This window comes from Aegilops tauschii, chromosome 7, assembly GCF_002575655.3.
Source record: "Aegilops tauschii subsp. strangulata cultivar AL8/78 chromosome 7, Aet v6.0, whole genome shotgun sequence".
In the NCBI taxonomy this organism is placed as follows: domain Eukaryota; kingdom Viridiplantae; phylum Streptophyta; class Magnoliopsida; order Poales; family Poaceae; genus Aegilops; species Aegilops tauschii.
Genome location: NC_053041.3, coordinates 213986697 through 214007087, shown reverse-complemented (window position 1 = coordinate 214007087; position 20391 = coordinate 213986697).

Below are 20391 nucleotides of genomic sequence, written 5' to 3'. Positions count from 1 at the left end.
CGTCTACCGACGGACACGTCCGCCCCCTGCGCCGCCGCCACGTGTCACCGCCGCCTTCGCGCCGCCGCGGCCCGCCGGGCCCGAGGCCGGCCCGCCCGCGCCCCGACCGGGCCCCGCGCCGCCCTGCCGTCTCCGCCGCCGGATCCCGCGCGCCGCCGCCCGGCCTGCCCCGCCGCCGCCGCGCCGGAGTGCCCCGCCGGCCGTCCCGCCGGTGCCCGCTCCCTCCGGTGCCCGCCGCGCCCGCCGGCGACCGCCACCTCCGGCCTCCCTCTCCTCCTCCGGCGTCGGCCCCGCCGACCTCGCCGCCTCCTCTTCCTCCCGGCGGCGAGCGCCATCGCCCGAGCCGGCCTCTCCCTCGATCCGATCTGGTAGCCTCTCGTGAGCGTTGACTTTCTCCTCGCCCCTTTTTTTTCCGAAGTCCTCAGATTTTCTTAGCATGTGCCTTTGTTCATATTGCTATAACTTCGGGCATGTAGCTCCGATTTACGCGTGTAATACGTCAAATTGTTCGTCTCGTGATGCTCTTCATTTTGTTCAATTGCACCATGTTCATTAGAGGTCATCTTGATGCCCAAATCTCTGTTGGAAGAGGGCTAGTTGCTGTTATTCTCTGGTTCTTATCAGAACTTGGAGATTTGTCATTTTTGTATCATTAATTCTGTTCATCTTATGAGCATGAGCTCTACATGTGTTTTAAAGTATGCCATGCCATATTTCCAGTGGTGTAGTCCATGTATTTGTGTGATCTCTGTGGTGATTAGCACAAGCATGCAAAGTAGGCCCCGTAATATTTCTGATTTCAGGGACTTAGTGATTTCTCCAAGTCCTTGTCTGCTGTAATTTTGTTGCCATGTAAACTTGATGCTACAGAGAGATCCATGCATATTTTGGAGATGTTCAGTAAGAATGTTTTGTAGCTATAGTTGTAGTTGATCCATTCCAGCAATTGTTTGCAATTATGGAGTGCAATTGCATGACTCAATCTTGCTCTACTTTTGCTATAAAATATTTATGGAAGATTCTTAACATGAGATGCAATATTGTAAACCTTATTGTAGTTGATCCATACATGCTATGCTATTATTCTTGCCATGGATAGCTTCATAAACATGCCATCTTGCTGCAGGTATGCTTGGTTTTTCATGCATTACTCTTTAGTGAGTGCATCAAGCTCACAAAGGGGCCTACATATTAATATTTCTGCCATGCTCTGTTTTCTGCCAAGTCTGAAACCTGATAACGAAACTTGCTATGTTTACATGCTTGCCATCATATCTTCTGGTCCTTTTTGGCTTATGGTCAGTAAGGGACTTTTGTCTTGTGCATTTAGTAGAACACTACCATGCCTTGCTTTGCTATGTTAAGTTCCTGTAGCATGTTGATTTCGTGCTCCGAACATTGCTACCTGATGCTGTTTTCTGCCATGTCCAGTTTTTCACTAAGTCTGTGAACCTGTAATCTTTTGCACTATTGCCATGCTTGTTTGAGCTTGATATGTTGTCAACTAGCCGTAGCTCAGTGTTCATCTTTTGTCAAGCATCTCCTGTAGATTACTGCCATGTGCTTTGTTGCTATGTTGGGGTGCTGTAGCATTGTTGCTTGTTGCATTTTAAGTGCTATCTTGCTGTTTATCGCAGATTAGTGTCATTCTTGTTTTGCTTGCCATTTGCAAACCGTGCATCCGTTTCCGGTGATCTTTATATCGATTTCGACCGAAATCATCTCATCTTTCCAGTGGCATGCTTGGTTTGCCAAGTTACTGCCATGTTCATCATTTTCCTTCCGGAGCACGCATATGCATCGCATATCATATCTCGCATATCATACATGTTTTGCATCATGTTGCTTGCGCATTTCTCGTTGTTGATTGTGGTTCCGTTTGCTTGTGTTCTTGTCTTGGGTAGAGCCGGGAGACGAGTTCGTGAACGAGGAACCTGTCGAGTACGCTTACGAGGATCAAGCTTTCGACAACTCTGAGAACCTTGCAGGCAAGATGACCACCCCTCGAAATCACTTCTATCTTTGCTTTGCTAGTTGTTCGCTCTATTGCCATGCTCCGCTACCTATCACTTGCTATATCATGTCTCCTATTTTAGCCATGTCAGCCCCTAACCATCCTTTCCTAGCAAACCGTTGTTTGGCTAAGTTACCGCTTTTGCTCAGCCCCTCTTATAGCATTGCTAGTTGCAGGTGAAGTTGAAGTTTGTTCCATGTCGGAACATGGATATGTTGGGATATCACAATATCTCTTATTTAATTAATGCATCTATATATTTTGGTAAAGGGTGGGAGGCTCGGCCTTATGCCAGGTGTTTTGTTCCACTCTTGCCGCCCTAGTTACTGTATACCGGGTTTATGTTCCTTGAGTTTGCGTTCCTTACACGGTCGGGTGATTTATGGGACCCCTTGACAGTTCGCCTTGAATAAAACTCCTCCAGCAAGGCCCAACTTTGGTTTTACCATTTGCCACCTAAGCCTTTTCCCTCGGGTTTTCGCGAGCCCGAGGGTCATCTTTATTTAAACCCCCGGGCCAGTGTTCCTCTGAGTGCTGGTCCAAACTAGAGCCACTTGCAGCGCCACCTTGGGGAAACTCGAGGATTGGTTTTAGCTGTACGTAGTGTTCATCCGGTGTGCCCTGAGAACGAGATATGTGCAGCTCCTATCGGAATTTGTCGGCACATTCGGGCGGCTTTGCTGGTCTTGTTTTACCATTGTCGAAATGTCTTGTAAACCGGGATCCGAGACTGATCGGGTCTTTCCGGGAGAAGGTTTATCCTTCGTTGACCGTGAGAGCTTATGATGGGCTAAGTTGGGACACCCCTGCAGGGTATTATCTTTCGAAAGCCGTGCCCGCGGTTATGAGGCAGATGGGAATTTGTTAATGTCCGGTTGTAGATAACTTGTCACTTGACCCAATTAAAATACATCAACTGCGTGTGTAGCCGTGATGGTCTCTTCTCGGCGGAGTCCGGGAAGTGAACACGGTCTGAGTTATGTATGACGTAAGTAGGTGTTCAGGATCACTTCTTGGTCATTGCTAGATGACGTCCGTTCCGTTGCTTCTCTTCTCGCTCTCATTTACGCAAGTTAGCCACCATATATGCTTTTGCCGCTGCAGGTCCACCTCTTTGCGCCATCCTTTCCTACAAGCTTAAATAGTCTTGATCTCGCGGGTGTGAGATTGCTGAGTCCCCGTGACTCACAGATTCTACCAAAATAGTTGCAGGTGCCGACGATGCCAGTGCAGATGATGGCGTCGATCTCAAGTGGGAGTTCGACGAGGAACGTGGTCGTTACTATGTGTCTTTTCCTGATGATCAGTAGTGGAGCCCAGTTGGGACGATCGGGGATCTAGCATTTGGGGTTGTCTTATTTTCATCTGGATTTTGACCGTAGTCGGTCTATATGCTTGTATTTGGATGATGTATGAATAATATTTATGTATTGTGTGAAGTGGCGATTGTAAGCCAACTCTTTATCCCATTCTTGTTCATTACATGGGATTGTGTGAAGATGACCCTTCTTGCAACAAAACCACTATGCGGTTATGCCTCTAAGTCGTGCCTCGACACGTGGGAGATATAGCCGCATCGTGGGCGTTACAAGTTGGTAATCAGAGCCATCCCCGACTTAGGAGCCCCCTGCTTGATCGAATCGCTGGCGTTGTTGAGTCTAGAACAAAAATGTTTTGAGTCTTCGGATTATATATATCAGAGAGTAGGATTCTTTTTACTTCTCAGTCCCTTCGTCGCTCTGGTGAGGTCTCCTGACGTAGACGTTTTGACTATTCTCTCCTCAAATTTCACTAAAAAAAATTTAGGATCACGCGGGTATCTTGGAATCGTTCCGATGGTCTTGTGACGAGAACATTGTTCTTGGTGCCTCCTGACATTAGGGGTTGTGGCAGTGTCTCGGGGAGTTGAGCTCCGAGGTGTTGTCGTCACAATTTTATTGTTGCAGTTCTGGAATACCTGAGTTTCACCGACATCGAAATCTCTTTTATGCAGTTGTTGGTGAAATCACCTCGACGCCACCCAGTACTGGGGTGGGAGTTCGGGAGTATTGCCATAACTTGTATAACGGATGTTTTTCGAAGGTTGAGGTAAACGATTTCCGAAGGTTTCTTGGTTATGTGTTGACGGATGGATACAGCTGGATCTAGGGATTGCTAGTTTGGGTGATATATTTTGTGTCCCCTGTATCCCCTACACCAGATTGCATAACCAGAAAGTTTCAGGAGTTTATAAGTGGGAATTCAAGTAGCCTTAGGATATCTTTCCGACAGACGCATGATATGAGATTGGGGTTCGACGTCTAGTGGTCCGCCTTTCCACGGTTGATTTTACAGTGGTCTCGTAGTGTCTTAAAGAGTCCATGGCTTTGCCGACTCGGGGACGCTTCGTATGTCATGTGCACAGCCTTGTACATGATGGTGCTGTACGATTGAGCCCGTGTGGGCCCCACCACGAAAACTTCGGACGAAATATCTATCATATGTTTGTTCCGGCTTATTCTGCAAGCCAATACTTTGTTTTGTTTTATATTGTGGTATTCGAGTTGCTTCGAATTCATATGTTCATTCCATATCTTTTTCAAGTGGCTTCTCAACTTATGAAAGTGTGATGATTTACTACGGAATTCATTCGTTCATCTTCGTTCGAATGTTTATTGTGAAGACTATATGTTGCAATTTCTATCCGTTGATTCTACTTATCTATTTGTCTATCAAGATGCTAACGGATGTCACCCTCTTCAGGATGGCTCCGCCAACGCGTCAGAATCCGGATCGCAATGAAGGGAGTCAAGCGAACCCTCCGCCACCACCTCCACCTCCGAAGGCATGGCAAGCAATCATGGCAGCCACCAATGCCAATGCTCAGATGATTCTGCAACTCTTGCAAGAACGTACTCAAGGGCAAGGCAATCAAGGCAATCAAGGTCAAGGCAACAATCAGTTTCACTTCGCCACTCTCAACCAGTTTCTCGCAAATCAGCCCAAGTCTTTCAGCTACTGTGCCGAGGCCACGGATGCCGATGATTGGCTCGTGGACATCAACAAGCATTTTTAATGTAGCAATGTCAGGCCTGAGGACTTTATCAAGTTCGCTTCTTTCCAGCTCAAGGACCAAGCTGCTGATTGGTTTCAACAATACAAAGATTCCAGAGGAGATCGTGTGATCACTTGGACTGACTTCTGTCGGGACTTCAAAGCGCACCACATTCCACAAAGTGTTGTTGAGAGCAAGCGTGAGGAGTTCCGCAATCTCAAGCAAGGCAACATGTCTATGTATCAAATACAACATTCAGTTTCAGAAACTTGCTCGCTTCGCTAAACAAGACGTTCCTGATGAAAAGAGCATGATCTATCACTTCAGAGGTGGCCTTAAAGAGGATCTGCAGTTAGCTCTCGTTCTTGTTGAGCCTACTCAGTTTGATCAATTCTATAATATGGCACTGAAGCAAGAGGCTGCTCAGCTCAAGTGTGAGGCTTCTAAGAAGAGAGTCAGAGACGCAGTTCAGTCTTCTTCTTCCTCACTTGTGACAGCTAAGCAACAGAAGTTCTGGTTGCCTCCTCCTCCTCCGTTTCGTCAGCCTTATCAGCAGAAGAACAAAGGTGGCCATGGTTCTTCCAACTCTTCCAACTCTGGCTATCAGAACAAGTCTCAGAATCAAGCTCCAAAGTCCAATGCTCCTTATCACCGTCCACTCTCAGAGGTGACTTGCAACAAATGTCAGCAGAAAGGCCACTATGCTAACAAGTGCTTCAACCAAAGGCGTCTTCCTCCTCCTCCTCCTGTCAGATCTTCCAGCAATGCAGTGGTCAAGCATAATCCAAAGTATGCTAAGGTGAACATGATGAATGCAGCTCAAGCGGAGGAATCTACTGATGTGATAATGGGTAATCTTCCTGTTAACGATATTCCTGCAAAAGTTCTTTTTGATACTGGTGCATCTCTTTCTTTCATTTCAAGACCTTTTGTTGCCAAGCATGAATTTGTGACGGAAAAGATCCCTATTCCGTTGAAGGTTGTGTCTCCGGGCAAACAAATGACATCTAATAATTGTGTCCCGGATGTTTCCATCAAGATGGGCGACTATATATTTCTGTCTAAACCAGTTGTTCTTGGTGACTCGGATATTGATCTTATTCTCGGGATGGACTGGCTTTCTAAGCACAAGGCTCAACTTGATTGTGCTGCCAGGGAAATTCAATTGACACACTCGTGTGAGGATGTGATTATTTATGCCGCTCGTGATGAAACCATTCGGTTTTTCTCTCTCAATGAGAAGGGCGAATTGAATGCCATCTCTCAGATTCCAGTCGTTTGCGAGTATCAAGATGTCTTTCCAGAAGAGCTTCCGGGTATGCTTCCTCATCGGCCAGTTGAGTTCGTTATCGAACTAGAGCCTGGCACTGAACCCGTTTGCAAGCGTCCATACAAGCTTGGACCTAACGAGCTGAAGGAATTGAATAAACAGCTCGATGAACAAGAGCGTCTGGGTTTGATCAGACCGAGTTCTTCTCCTTGGGGTTGTGGTGTTCTTTTTGTCAAGAAGAAGGATGGCACGGACCGACTTTGTGTCGACTACCGTCCATTGAACAAAAAGACAATCAAGAACAAGTATCCACTTCCCAACATCAATGAGCTATTTGAGCAACTCAAAGGGGCTAAAGTATTCTCGAAGCTTGACCTTCGTATGGGTTATCATCAGATTCGCATTCGTGAAGAAGATATTCCCAAGACAGCATTCAGAACGAGCTTTGGTTCTTATGAATATATTGTCGTGTCTTTCGGCCTTGTCAATGCTCCTCCGGTGTTTTCTCGGATGATGAATTTCATCTTCAACCCCTATACCAATGAATTCGTTCTGGTGTATCTCGATGATATCTTGGTCTTCTCCAAGAATAAGCAGGATCATGCCAAACATTTGTGATTGGTGCTCGACAAGCTCAGAGAGTATCAATTCTATGCGAAGTTCTCTAAATGTGAGTTTTGGCTCGATGAAGTTCTTTTCATTGGTCACATCATCTCTGCCAAGGGCATCGCTGTTAACCCTGAGAAGGTGTCCGCAGTTGTGGATTGGGAACCTCCTCAAAATGTCAAGCAGCTCCGCAGTTTTCTGGGTCTTGCAAGCTATTGCCGAAGATTCGTTGAGAATTTCTCCAAGATTGCAAAGCCTCTTTCCAACCTCCTACAGAAGCATGTGAAGTATGTCTGGTCTCCTGAGTGTGACGTTGCTTTCAACACTCTCAAAGAGAAACTAGTCACAGCTCCTGTCTTGACTCCTCCTGATGAATCCAAGCCGTATGAAGTTTTCTGTGATGCTTCTCTCCAAGGTCTCGGTGTTGTGTTAATGCAAGAGTAGAAAGTTGTGGCCTATACCTCTCGTCAGTTGAAGCCCAACGAGAAGAACTACCCCACTCACGATCTTGAGTTGGCGGCAGTTGTCCATGCATTAATAACGTGGAGACATCTCTTGTTGGGAAGACAAGTGGACATTTTCACTGATCACAAGAGTCTCAAGTACATCTTCACTCAGCCCAACCTCAACCTCAGGCAGACTCGACGGGTCGAAATGATTCAAGAGTACAATCCGAGTATTGAATATAGTCCAGGCAAAGCAAATGTCATTGCAGATGCTTTAAGCAGGAAGGCTTATTGCAACAGCTTAATTCTCAAGCCTTTCCAACCGGACCTTTGTGAAGCTTTCCGCAAGCTGAATCTCCAAGTTGTTCCTCAAGGCTTTCTTGCCAACCTCATAGTATCTCCTACTTTGGAAGATCAAATTCGTGAGGCACAACTCCTTGATGCCATGGTGAAGAAGGTGAAACGTGGTATCGACAAGGGTCTTTCCAAATACAAGTGCTATCGCATTGATGACAGAGACACTTTATTCTTTGAGGGCCGGATTGTGGTTCCTAAAGGTGATCTAAGGAAAGTCATAATGGACGAGGCGCACAATTCTCTCCTTTCCATTCATCCTGGAAGTACGAAGATGTATCATGACCTCAAGCAGTCGTATTGGTGGACTCGAATGAAGCGAGAAATTGCTCAATTCGTGAATGAATGTGATGTCTGCCGAAGAGTGAAAGCAGAACACCAACGACCAGCTGGTCTCCTCCAACCTCTTGCTATCCCAGAATGGAAGTTTGATCATATCGAAATAGACTTCGTGACTAGTTTTCCAAAGTCCAAGCGCGGAAATGATGCTATCTTCGTTGTCATTGACAAGCTCTCTAAAGTGGCTCATTTCCTTCCAATCAAAGAATCCATCACAGCAGCTCAGCTGGCAGAGCTTTACACCTCCAGAATTGTCTCCTTGCACGGCATTCCACAATTGATTTCTTCTGATCGTGGAAGCATCTTCACCTCTAAGTTCTGGGACTCCTTCCAGAAGGCCATGGGCACTAACATTCGCTTCAGCACAGCTTTCCATCCTCAAACTAGTGGCCAAGTCGAGCGAGTCAATCATATTCTTGAAGATATGCTCAGGGCTTGTGTCATTTCCTTTGGCATGAAATGGGAAGATTGTCTTCCTTATGCTGAATTCTCCTACAACAACAGCTTCCAAGCGAGTTCGGGCAAGGCCCCATTCGAGATTCTCTATGGCAGAAAGTGCCGTACTCCTCTCAATTGGTCAGAGACTGGTGAACGCCAACTTCTTGGCAATGACTTAATCACTGAAGCTGAAGAAATGTGTAAAGTCATCCGTGATAATCTCAAAGCCACGCAATCGCGCCAGAAGAGTTACTATGACAGTAAGCATCGTGATTTGGCTTTCGAGATCGGAGACCATGTCTACCTCCGCGTCTCTCCAATGAAAGGCACTCGTCGCTTCGGTATCAAAGGGAAGCTTGCCCCTAGATACGTGGGTCCTTTCAAGACCATTGGCAAAAGAGGCGACCTCGCCTATCAACTTGAGCTTCCTTCCAACTTCGCGAACGTGCACGATGTGTTCCACGTGTCACAGCTCCGCAAGTGCTTCAAGACGCCTGAGCGCACTATCAACTTCGAAGAGATTGACCTCCAAGAAGATTTGTCTTATCATGAGCACCCCGTTGCTATTCTTGAAGAAACTGAGCGCAAGACTCGCAACAAGTCCATCAAATTCCTGAAAGTGAAGTGGTCGCACCATTCCGACTGGGAAGCCACCTGGGAACGCGAGGACCATCTCCGTTCCGAATATCCGGAGTTCTTTCAGTCCTAGATCTCGGGACGAGATCCTCTCGTAGTGGTGGAGTGTTGTAACACCCCGGATGTAACTTGCCATATTTGTAACTCCGACTCTTGCCATTTTCGGCTATGTGTTATGATTTTCCCTCCGTTGTCGGGTTTTGTCTTTCGTTTTGTATTTTGTCATGTCATGCATTTTCATATCATGTCATCATGTGCATTGCATTTGCATACGTGTTCGTCTCATGCATCCGAGCATTTTCCCCGTTGTCCGTTTTGCAATCCGGCGCTCCTATCTCCTCCGGTGCACCCCTCTAGTTTTCTTTCGTGTGCGGGTGTCAAACTTTCTCGGAATGGACCGAGGCTTGTCAAGTGGCCCTAGTATACCACCCGGAGTCCACCGGTCAAGTTTCGTTCTATTCGGAGGTCGTTTGGTACTCCAACGGTTAACCGGGCATCCGCAAAGTCCATTTGAGTGTCCAGCAAAAAACCCTCTAAAACCAGTCCAAAACCCACCAAACTCTCTTCCATGCTCTAGGTCGTTCGATCACGATCGGGTGGGCGAAAACCGCACCTCATTTGGAGCCTCCTAGCTCCCTCTACCTATAAATATGTGGGCATCCCGAAAAACGAAATCGCAGACGAAACCCTAGTTTCTCCACCGCGCGCCGCCGGACGAAAACGTCTGCCGACGGACACGTCCGCCCGTGCGCCGCCGCCACGTGTCACCGCCGCCTTCGCGCCGCCGCGGCCCGCCGGGCCCGAGGCCGACCCGCCCGCGCCCCGACCGGGCCCCGCGCCGCCCTGCCGTCTCCGTCGCCGGATCCCGCGCGCCGCCGCCCAGCCTGCCCCGCCGGCCGTCCCGCCGGTGCCCGCTCCCTCCGGTGCCCGCCGCGCCCGCCGGCGACCGCCACCTCCGGCCTCCCTCTCCTCCTCCGGTGTCGGCCCCGCCGACCTCGCCGCCTCCTCTTCCTCCCGCCGGCGAGCGCCATCGCCCGAGCCGGCCTCTCCCTCGATCCGATCTGGTAGCCTCTCGTGAGCGTTGACTTTCTCCTCGCCCCTTTTTTTTCCCGTCCTCAGATTTTCTTAGCATGTGCCCCTGTTCGTATTGCTATAACTCCGTGCATGTAGCTCCGATTTGCGCGTGTAATATGTCAAATTGTTCGTCTCGTGATGCTCTTCATTTTGTTCAATTACACCATGTTCATTCGAGGTCATCTTGATGCCCAAATCTCTGTTGGAAGAGGGCTAGTTGCTGTTATTCTCTGGTTCTTATCAGAACTTGGAGATTTGTCATTTTTGTATCATTAATTCTGTGCATCTTATGAGCATGAGCTCTACATGAGTTCCAGTGATGTAGTCCATGTATTTTCGTGATCTCTGTGGTGACTAGCACAAGCATGCAAAGTAGGCCCCGTAATATTTCTGATTTCAGGGACTTGGTGATTTCTCCAAGTCCTTGTCTGCTGTAATTTTGTTGCCATGTAAACTTGATGCTACAGAGAGAACCATGCATATTTTGGAGATGTTAAGTAAGGATGTTTTGTAGCTATAGTTGTAATTGATCCATTTCTGCAATTGTTTACAATTATGGAGTGCCATAGTATGACTCAATCTTCCTCTACTTTTGCTATAAAATATTTCTGGCAGATTCTTAACATGAGATGCAATTTTGCCAAGCTTATTGTAGTTGATCCGTTCATGCTATGCTATTGTTCTTGCCATGGATAGCTTCATAAACATGCCATCTTCCTGTAGGTATGCTTGGTTGTTCATGAATTGCTCTGTACTGAGTGAATCAAGCTCACAAAGAGGCCTACATATTAATATTTCTGCCATGCTCTGTTTTCTGCAAACTCTGAAACCTGATAACGAAACTTGCTATGTTTACATGCTTGCCATCATATCTTCTGGTCCTTTTTGGCTTATGGTCAGTAAGGTACTTTTGTCTTGTGCATTTAGTAGAACACTACCATGCCTTGCTTTGCTATGTTAAGTTCCTGTAGCATGTTGATTTCATGCTCCGAACATTGCTACCTGATGCTGTTTTCTGCCATGTCCAGTTTGTCACTAAGTCTGTGAACCTGTAAACTTTTGCACTATTGCCATGCTTGTTTGAGCTTGATATGTTGTGAACTAGCCATAGCTCAGTGTTCATCTTTTGTCAAGCATCTCCTGTAGATTACTGTCATGTGCTTTGTTGCTATGTTGGGGTGCTGTAGCATTGTTGCTTGTTGCATTTTAAGTGCTATCTTGCTGTTTATCGCAGATTAGTGTCATTCTTGTTTTGCTTGCCATTTGCAAACCGTGCATCCGTTTCCGGTGATCTTTATATCGATTTCGACCAAAATCATCTCATCTTTCTAGTAGCATGCTTGGTTTTCCAAGTTACTGCCATGTTCATTATTTTCCTTCCGGAGCACGCATATGCATCGCATATCATATCTCGCATATCATACATGTTTTGCATCATGTTGCTTGTGCATTTCTCGTTGTTGATTGTGGTTCCGTTTGCTTGTGTTCTTGTCTTGGGTAGAGCCAGGAGACAAGTTCTTGAACGAGGAACCTGTCGAGTACGCTTACGAGGATCAAGCTTTCGACAACTCTGAGAACCTTGCAGGCAAGATGACCACCCCTCGAAATCACTTCTATCTTTGCTTTGCTAGTTGTTCGCTCTATTGCCATGCTCCGCTACCTATCACTTGCTATATCATGTCTTCTATTTTAGCCATGTCAGCCCCTAACCATCCTTTCGTAGCAAACCGTTGTTTGGCTAAGTTACCGCTTTTGCTCAGCCCCTCTTATAGCATTGCTAGTTGCAGGTGAAGTTGAAGTTTGTTCCATGTCGGAACATGGATATGTTGGGATATCACAATATCTCTTATTTAATTAATGCATCTATATATTTTGGTAAAGGGTGGGAGGCTCAGCCTTATGCCAGGTGTTTTGTTCCACTCTTGCCGCCCTAGTTACTGTATACCGGGTTTATGTTCCTTGAGTTTGCGTTCCTTACACGGTCGGGTGATTTATGGGACCCCCTTGACAGTTTGCCTTGAATAAAACTCCTCCAGCAAGGCCCAACTTTGGTTTTACCATTTGCCACCTAAGCCTTTTCCCCCGGGTTTTCGCGAGCCCGAGGGTCATCTTTATTTAAACCCCCGGGCCAGTGTTCCTCTGAGTGCTAGTCCAAACTAGAGCCACTTGCAGCGCCACCTTGGGGAAACTCGAGGATTGGTTTTAGCTGTACGTAGTGTTCATCCGGTGTGCCCTGAGAACGAGATATGTGCAGCTCCTATCGGGATTTGTCGGCACATTCGGGTGGCTTTGCTGGTCTTGTTTTACCATTGTCGAAATGTCTTGTAAACCGGGATTCCGAGACTGATCGGGTCTTTCCGGGAGAAGGTTTATCCTTCGTTGACCGTGAGAGCTTATGATGGGCTAAGTTGGGACACCCCTGCAGGGTATTATCTTTCGAAAGCCGTGCCCGCGGTTATGAGGCAGATGCGAATTTGTTAATGTCCGGTTGTAGATAACTTGTCACTTGACCCAATTAAAATACATCAACTGCATGTGTAGCCGTGATGGTCTCTTCTCGGCGGAGTCCGGGAAGTGAACACGGTCTGAGTTATGTATGACGTAAGTAGGTGTTCAGGATCACTTCTTGGTCACTGCTAGATGACGTATGTTCCGTTGCTTCTCTTCTCGCTCTCATTTGCGCAAGTTAGCCACCATATATGCTTTTGCCGCTGCAGCTCCACCTCTTTGCGCCATCCTTTCCTACAAGCTTAAATAGTCTTGATCTCGCGGGTGTGAGATTGCTGAGTCCCCGTGACTCACAGATTCTACCAAAACAGTTGCAGGTGCCGACGATGCCAGTGCAGATGATGGCGTCGATCTCAAGTGGGAGTTCGACGAGGAACGTGGTCGTTACTATGTGTCTTTTCCTGATGATCAGTAGTGGAGCCCAGTTGGGACGATCGGGGATCTAGCATTTGGGGTTGTCTTATTTTCATCTGGATTTTGACTGTAGTCGGTCTATATGCTTGTATTTGGATGATGTATGAATAATATTTATGTATTGTGTGAAGTGGCGATTGTAAGCCAACTCTTTATCCCATTCTTGTTCCTTACATGGGATTGTGTGAAGATGACCCTTCTTGCGACAAAACCACTATGCGGTTATGCCTCTAAGTCGTGCCTCGACACGTGGGAGATATAGCCGCGTCGTGGGCGTTACACTGTTGTTGCGCCCACTCTCCCCTGGAACTGTTTATGCTTTTCGTTAATCTAATGCCGCTGGTAAAATTAAGCAATGCCACTCTCAGAATTAATTAACTACTGAATCTTAGTTCAAAACTGCAACACTTGTTTGGAATGGTACTATCATGCTTTGTAGTTCTTTCTACATGTTTAACCAAGGTATTGTTAAGATAATGTCTCTGTTAAAATGAATCAATTGCATTGTTTTAGGAATGGTACTTTTCTGCTTTGTCGTTCTTTATACATGTTGAAACAAGGCATTGTTAAGATAATGTCTCAGTCAATATGAATGAATCACACTGATGGAGAATTGCTACTCTCCTACTTTGTTTCCCATTAAGATAAAGTAGATCAGTAAATGCTTTTCTTCTGGGAGTACAAGTCATCAACATTTATTTCTCAGTAATTGTTTCCCTTATACCTATTGTTGCTTACAGGGATATCAAAATTAAAGCTCGGTTTTATTCCGACTTCGATTTCAGTTGAATTGCACAAAAGGAGCCAATGTGTTCAAGGCAAATTGCTGCATTACTGGGTCCAGTTGGTCGTTCCACTTTGCAGAAAGAAGCAGTCACTGTTTGCGCTACATTACAGAATGAATGACCGAGAAGCTTTACAGAGTATTATTAGACACCGGTGACATGACCAGTCTGCAGAGACCATTGGCAATTTAACAACACGTGGAGTGCCCTGGGCAAAAAGTGCCCAAACAAGTACAAGAAGCTACGACAGGACTCCACGATCATAGGCATTACATATTTTGAATGGGAAAAGCTTGTCAAAGTTTAATCATTGATGTTAGCAAGAAGACGTTATTTTAATATATTGGAATTGGAAAACCTTGTCAAAATTTGCTCATTGATGTTAGCCAGAAGACATGCATTTGATATTTTTGAGTGGGACGCCCTTGCTGTGAGCAGCGTCGAGTGTTTTTTCCTATTCCTGTGTTCAGTTTAGAAGTAAATAGTTACTCTGCTGAGATATTCCTGTGTTAAGAGTTTGTTCTGAATATTGTCTATGTAATGCCAGGCCTTGTGTTTGATTGCCAAGTTGAGCTTGGAATGTTGTGGCATGCGGCATCACGAGCTGTTCACCGTGCCTCCTGAGAATAATGCTTCGTGTTTTGCATGTCGATCTAATGCCAGTGATTTTCTTGTTAAGAAGATCATCCTCTTCTGTTGTTTCCGTGCTTAAGAAGTTCATCGTCTGATGTTTCATTCAAAGCCTATATGACAAGTCGGGTAGGTTAGACGTGAAACCATATGATCTTCCGACCAACTCATGATATTAGGCCGTGATTGGATCGTCGTTTTCCAACCAAAACCGCTTGTAAAACTGACGCTTGTAAATTAAAGCAGATGGGCTCGGGCGAAGGCGCTTGGTTGGTCGATTTCGACTAGTAAAATATCGGAAGTACTTCATACACGAGGAAAACGCTGAACGACACTCAGACGATTGCTAATCCAGCCGTTAGCTGCTGTTTCAGCCTTGCCCATGGATGGCATGATACGCACGTTGTGCATGTATCGTCTGGTAATGTCGTCCATATAGCAGTGCTCGTAAAATATACACTGGTCTCTCAAATTACACGCATAACCCGCCGGTTTTACTTACAGACCTCGGGCCCTCGGTTTCATTATGCCTGTATTTTACGCGTTGTTTCAGATGACGAGTAAATTACACTTGTATGTTAATACAGGTTTGAAATAAACCGGAGCTCCCAAGTGCGGCCTTACCGTTTCATGCCGTCTCAGTTTCTCGAAGGTGCTCATAGGTGTCCGATGATCCTGGCTTCCTGAATGAGCAGCGGGCGCTGTATCAGACCATCCGTAGGGCCCGCGAGGCCCTCTCCATTGTCCTTCGAGTTGTTGCGCTCGCCGTGGCACCGAGCATTGTTAATATCGTCAACGAACATGAGGATTCAGGAGATGACTTTATTTTGACTGGATGACACTAGGGACCCACTAGGGCCATAGTCGTACGTACGCAAGTGCCTCCTTATTATGTACAACTATATTTTTTTTGCTTTCTCCTGGTTTCCTGACATCACAGTCCCACACCATTGTCAACCTATGTAGTCAATATAAACGAGAGAATTGCACAAGGTGCGGCCGACAGCTGGGACCAAGCAGCTCGAGCAGTATTTGTGTTTTTGAGGCGTGAGCACTGCAGAGTTTTTCTTGGCGATGATTTCGTTGTTGTTCAGAGGAGAGAAGGGTATTAACTGGGTGGGCTGTGGCCCGTCTAGCCCAGGCCAGATATCCAGCCCAGATACTAATTTTTTCAAGATGAAAATGGCTAGCCCAGCTATACGTCTTTTTGAGGAATACCCAGGCAAGGTCAACTTGTTATTCTCCGCCCCGCTGGGCTGCAAATCTTTCCTAGGAGGGATGCATTAGGCTTAACAGGAAAATAGGCTTTAAAAATAATAAATGGGATGTAATTATAAAAACTGGGCAGTAACTATAAAAAAATGCACCAAACACGAAATTAGTTTATAAAATATTATTTATGGATTTTGAAAATCTTAATTTTTCACTGTTGCGCGCGCAATGTTTCGTTGGATTTTTACGTAATACAAATTTATATTTAATCTGACTAGAAATTTCGGGATAAAAATATTTCGGATCCCATCAAAATGTGGGAAATTTTATTGAATTCTGTCTTCAACGGTTGGTTGAAATTATTAATCGTTGTCCTAGCTAGAAAATGGGCTGTACTTTTAACAAACTGTAAATGGGCTGTTGTAAATTCCATTAGAATTCAAAAATGGGATGTACATTCTTACAAAACGCAAATGGGCTATAAATTCTCTGCCACACACTTGTGGGCCTACTAAGTGACGCGTCCCCTAAAAAAACAAGTTGACGCGTATGCAAGGCTTTGTCAACTTATTATAGTCAACACACGGTTCTAGCAGCAGTGGCCGTTGGATGTCTATCCAACGGATGTCGTGCTTCTTCTTCAATCTTGGATATTCTTAGCTTCGGCCGCCCAAAAAATGATTCCTCCCCCTGACATCTGGGGCGCACCGTTTCGGAGGCTGACCTGTGGGCCTCCTAAGTTGGAGCGTACCAAGGGCTTTGTCAACTTAGTCAATATAAACGATTCTAGCTTAAGTGACCGTACGATGTACATCCAACGGCCGTAGTGCTTCTTCAACCTCTGGTCTTCTTGGTCCAGCCACCCAAAGTAGCGCCAGTCGTGCCGCCTGCTCCTGCCTCCCGTGGCCGGCTGTGCTGCCGTGGAGGCCTCACCGCCCCCATACTACTCCCACGGCTGGCCAGGCCATCCCTCCACTCACCCACACCCCCTGTTATTCTGCGGCGACGGCAGCCTCACACCGCAGCCGAACCAGTGAACACTCGTACTCCTCTCCGCGCGGGCTTCCACTGCTGCGTCTTCCCCGGCTCCGCGTCGTCCCCTTCCTAGGCCTCCGTCGTCCACCGCCCTAGTGCTCTCGGCGCGGCGTGGTCAACGTGGTCAACGACCGACTTCCATCGGAAGAGTACTGTACGTGGAGAGGCTGACAGCTGGGTCCACGGCGGCCGCAAGGAAGTGCCTCCTTATTACGCGCAAAATAATTATTCCTCCACCTGACAGCGGGGACCCATCGGACGGGCCACCTTATTTCGCAAAAAAAACGTTCCCCCTGACTGCTAGGACCCATCGGACGGGCCACCGTATTTCGCGAAAAAAAGTTCCCCCCGCTGTCAGCTCGGACCCACCGGAAGTGCCTCCTTATTACGCACAAAAAAATGAATACTCCCCCTGCTAGCTGGGACCCACCTTGGTGGGAGGCTGACTTGTGGGCCTACTAAGTTCACGGGGACGGAGGGTCGTCGACTTAGTCAATATGAACGATTCTAGCTCCAGTGACCGTACGATGTCCATCCAACGGCCTTAGTGCTTCTTCAACCTCTGGTCTTCTTGCTCCAGCCGCCCAAAGCAGCTCCGGTCGTGCCGCCTGCTCCTGCCTCCCGTGGCCGGCTATGCTGCTGCGGAGGCCTCACCGCCCCCTACTATTCCCACCGCTGGCCAGGCCCTGCGGCGAAGGCATCCTCACACCGCAGCCGAACGAGTGAACCCTCATACTCCTCTCCGCATGGGCATCCACTGCCGCGTCTTCACCGGCTCCGCGTCGTCCCCTTCCTAGGCCTCGCCGTCGTCCACCGCCCTGGTGCTCTCGGCACGGCGTGGTCAACGTGGTCAAGGAATGACTTCCATCGGACGTGGACTGTACGTGGAGAGGCTGACAGCTGGGTCCATGGCGGCAGCAAGGAACTGCCTCCTTATTACGCGGAAAATAATGATTCCTCCACCTGACAGCAGGGACCCACCGGACGGGCCACCATATTTCACGAAAAAAACATTTCCCCCTGACTGCTGGGACCGACCAGCTACACCTTCGCACGCAAGGAAGTGCGTCCGGGCAAAAAAAAACGATTCGCCCCCTGACTGCTGGGACCCACCAGCTACATCTTCGCACGCAAGGAAGTGCGTCCAGGCAAAAAAACCAAAATGATTCGCCCCCCTGACTGCTGGGACCCACCAGCTACATCTTCGCAGGCAAGGAAGTGCCTGACAGTCGGGACCCACCTAGTCGAAGCGTACGTAGCGTTGTCATTCTGGTCGGGAACGTGTACGTATATATATACTGGTCGATGTAGAGGCGCGCACGTAGCATGTACACGTACGTACAGCGGCCAGGGTGCAAGAAAGAAAATACGGCCACGTACGTACATACGGGCAGGGTCTCGAACGCCTACTCGCGCATACGTACGGCGAGGGCTCGTGTACATGGCTGGGTCGGAACGGAGAAACAGCGTCGTCGTCGTGTTCATGGGGAGGCAACGGAATGCGTCGTGTTCATGGGGAGGCAACGGAATGCGTCGTGTTCATGGGGAGGGGTGTGGCGTACCGCAAAACGGAGGAAACGGACCTCCTACGGTCGAAACGGGGGTCCTGTTGATCGGGAGGAGTGTGGCGTACCGCAAAACGGAGGAAACGGACCTCCTACGGTCGAAACGGGGGTCCTGTTGATCGGGAGGGGTGTGGTGTACCGCAAAACGGACGAAACGGACCTCCTACGGTCGAAACGGGGGTCCTGTTGATCGGGAGGGGTGTGGCGTACCGCAAAACGGACGAAACGGACCTCCTACGGTCGAAACGGGGGTCCTGTTGATCGGGAGGGGTGTGGCGTACCGCAAAAAGGACGAAACGGACCTCCTACGGTCGAAATGGGGGTCCTGTTCATCGGGAGGGGTGTGGCGTACCGCAAAACGGGACTCCACGGGATACTGTTCATCTCCACCGTCGACCTCCTCCAGCCTCCACGGGCTCCTGTTCATCCAGCCTCCACCACGCGCTACTCCACCGGCTACTGTTCAACCACCCCTCCACGGGCACCCCTCCACCGTCTACTGTTCATCCAGCCCTCCACACCACGGGGTCCTGTTCAACCACCCCTCCACGGGCACCCCTCCACCGTCTACTGTTCATCCAGCCCTCCACACCACGGGGTCCTGTTCATCCACCCCCCCCCCCCCCCCGCAACGCTCACTGTTCATCCCAGAGGCAGCATCGAACGGCTTCAGTTAGCAGCAGTAGCAAAGGAATCGCTCGATCGGTTTCAGTTAACAGCCATCGATCGATCGCTCGGGTTCAGTAACGCGTAGCCTGCAGTGCAATCGCTCGGGTTCAGTTAGAGCCCAACGCCAGCCAATGCCTCGCACACACGCACGTACGTGTACGAGAGAAACGCGCATCGCTCGGCCCCCAACCTCCCACCGTAACCGGAAACTCCCCGAAATTTTCCTCGCCCTCGCTTCTACCACGGTTTTTTCCGTCATGGACGGCCCAAAGAATGTCATGCAGTTGCGTCTCCGGCCTGCCCAGGACGAAAAACTCATTTTCTGTCATGATTTTTTGTCATAGAAGTAGGAGCCCACCACATCTATGATGATACCGGGTTTTGTCACAATTATCGTCATAGAAGTGTCATATGTATGACAGAAAAAAAATTCGTTCGGCCCAAAATGTCACGGATGTGTCTTTTTTTTGTAGTGTCGTTAAGTGTGTTATTTTAAAGTAACCACGGACGGCGACCATGGCCAGGCCCACCTCTCTCCTAGGTGGTCTCAACCTGCCCTGTCGCTCCGCCACAAAGTAAAAGTAGGGGGCCGTCGGGAACCCAGGCCCACCTCTACCGGGATGGAGCCACCTGCCCCTTCAGCCCCCATCTCCGAACAGTATCATAAGTAATGTAAAAGTATAAAGTATATAGCATATGCCCGTGATCACCTCCCGAAGTGATCACGGCCCAGTAGTATAGCATGGCAGACGGACAAGAGTGTAGGGCCACTGATGGAACACTAGCATCCTATACTAAGCATTAGGATAGCAGGTAAAGGTATCAACAATTGTAGCAACAATGACAGGCTATGCAGCAGAATAGGATTAACCGAAAGCAGTAACATGCTACACTACTCTAGTGCAAGCAGTAGAGAGAAGGAATAGGCGATATCTGGTGATCAAGGGGGGGCTTGCCTGGTTGCTCTGGCAAGTAGGGGTCGTCAACAACGTAGTCGATCGGGGCACCAGCAGCAGCGTCAGTCTCATAGTCTACCGGAGAGAAGAGGGGGAAGAAGCAATGAATACAATGCAAACAGATGCATAAAGATGCATGACATGTCAAGTAACGGTGCTAGGAGTGCCCTAACGCGGTAGGAGGTGATACCGGCGAAGGGGGAAAACATCCGGGAAAGTATCCCCGGTGTTTCGCGTTCTCGGACAGGTGAACCGGAGGGGGAAAGTTGAGTGTTCGCTATGCTAGGGATGTGTGGCGGACGAACGGGCTGCGTATCCTGATTCGTCTCGTCGTTCTAAGCAACTTTCATGTACAAAGTGTTTTCATCCGAGTTACAGATTATTTTCTATGATTTTTCAAAGTTTT